The sequence below is a fragment of the Adiantum capillus-veneris genome, chromosome 13 (genome assembly GCF_014529385.1).
Source record: "Adiantum capillus-veneris isolate H3 chromosome 13, ASM1452938v2, whole genome shotgun sequence".
Classification (NCBI taxonomy): Eukaryota; Viridiplantae; Streptophyta; class Polypodiopsida; order Polypodiales; family Pteridaceae; genus Adiantum; species Adiantum capillus-veneris.
This window is the reverse complement of record NC_140943.1, coordinates 75,948,234-75,950,499: the sequence shown is the minus strand read 5'-3', so window position 1 is coordinate 75,950,499 and position 2,266 is coordinate 75,948,234.

The following is a 2,266-nucleotide window of genomic DNA, read 5'->3' as shown; positions in this document are numbered from 1 at the left end:
ACATCAAAGTCCACGATGTGTTTCATGTAAGCTTATTGAAACCCACCAAATCCTCAACAATGAAAAAATTGTCATGCCCACCCAAAACATCTTGGAGCTCCAACACTATAATTTTTGAGTCTCAAGAGAAGGTCCTTCAAAATGGAAATCTCGGAGAACACCTTGTTCAGTGGCAAGACTATCTTGAAGAAGGTGCAACATGGGAAGATGAAGCAACCTTAGAGAAGGAGTACTCTCAATTTTTCTCAAGATGGGGACATCTCGAATCCTTAAGTTGGAGAGATTGAAACATACCCAGGATTTATCAATAAAAACTATTTTAGTTACTTTGCAAAAGTATTTGAGATTCGTGTTTTTTTTTAACAGAACAATTGAATAAAAAATTGAAGTCCGTTTAAGATCTTTATGAAGAGACAAAGGTTATGCAGAGCAACATTGTAACAATCAATTTATGGCATGTGGATGATAAAACATGAGATTATTAACCTTATTAATGAGTTTTTTGACTTCTAAGATGCACTCTAGGATTTTTCAGCATGTCATTCGAACTCGGGGATTAACAATTATGGCTCTTACTCACATGGGAACAATAAGTTACTAAGGTTAGGAGCAATTTAATGCCTCAAGACTATAATTAAGGATAAAAGTTGACCCATGGGAAAGTTAGAGAAAATTTTTAATAAGTTTTGGAAAAGAAATGGTGTTTTTAGGAAAGGAAGAGAGTGTTTTTAGCAAAGGAAGAGTATTTTTAGGAAAGGAAGGGTGTTTTTAGGAAAGGAAGAGTGTTTTTAGGAAAGAAAGGGTATTTCTAGCAAGGAAGGGTGTTTTTAGGAAAGGAAGAGTATTCTTAAGAAAGGAAGGGTATTTTTAGGAAAAAAGAAAGAGTGTTTTTAGCAAAGGAAGAGTATTTTTAGGAAAGGAAGGGTGTTTTTAAGAAAGGAAGAGTGTTTTTAAAGAAAGGGTATTTCTAGCAAGGGAAGAGTATTTTTAGAAAATAAGAGTCTTTTTACAAAATAAAGAGAGGTAAGACAAGATTAGAGATTCTCTTTCCTCTTTTTCTCATAATAAACAAGCTTCTCCTAAAATTAGAGTCTTTCTAATTTGCGGATAAGGAATCATGGATATATGTATATAGATGTGTATGTGTGTGTGTGTGTGTGTGTGTGTGTGTGTGTGTGTGTGTGTGTGTGTGTGTGTGTGTGTGTATTGAAGTCTCGAACGCATGAAAACTTATGTTCTTGCTTACTATTTTTAGGGCTTTCTTTTGACCTTGAGAGCCTATATAAAGGGACCACTTTCCTCAGTCACAAAGACACAGAGAGTCTCTCAAAAGCGAAAGCTCACTTGCCTTGACGCTGGAGGTATCTTCTCTCCCTCAACCTCTCTCCATCTCCATCTTTATCGTTATCATCGTGATGTCCCTCAGATGATATAGTTCTCTCTCTCTCTCTCTCTCTCTCTCTCTCTCTCTCTCTCTCTCTCTCTCTCTCTCTCGCGATCTTCTAAGCAAGCATGGAAGAAATAACTCTACTTTTCACAGCAAAGCTCTCTCTTCTCCATGTTGATGTGATGGCCCCAAAACGAGTGACAAGAAGCTCCAAAGACGCTTCTACCATTCCACTTCCAAAGAAGGTACAAAGTAAGGTGTCAACTACTCCAATCGTAGCTCAAGCGGAGGTATCAACTGTAGAAGAAGTTGAAGTTGTCCAACCTCCAATGTGGGAGATAGTCTAACACGTCACTAATCCAGTTTAAAGAAAAATTTATAGCTTTGCACCATTATACATGCTAACCTTGTAAGTTAAACCTAGGAATCTTCTTAAACCATCCAAGAAACGTGATTGTATCACAAGAAGAAAGCATACAATTTTGTAGTGTAGTGAAAGAATTGTTTGATAAGTTATTATTGTCTGATGTTAGGAGTTAGTTGTTCATGTCCAAAGAATCACTTAAAGAGAACAATTGCTCAAGGAATATCCTTTTTTCGGATGGAACTCATGATTAGCAAGATGATCCCGCGGTTAGTAGGAAATAAGCTGAGGTTATCATCTCTCTTTTTACCCCTTATGGTTACCAAGATGGCCCTTGCGGTTAGCGATTGTGGAATTTTATGCATTTTGGGGTTAGCAAATAAGTAAATCCTTTGCAAAGACTTTGCTGGTTAGACAGAGAAAGTCCGAGGGTAGAAAAAAACTTGAAAATTGGTCAATTATTTTCGTTATAACACAAAATTGTCTTCATTAGACCCTGTTTGAGAAAGAATTGT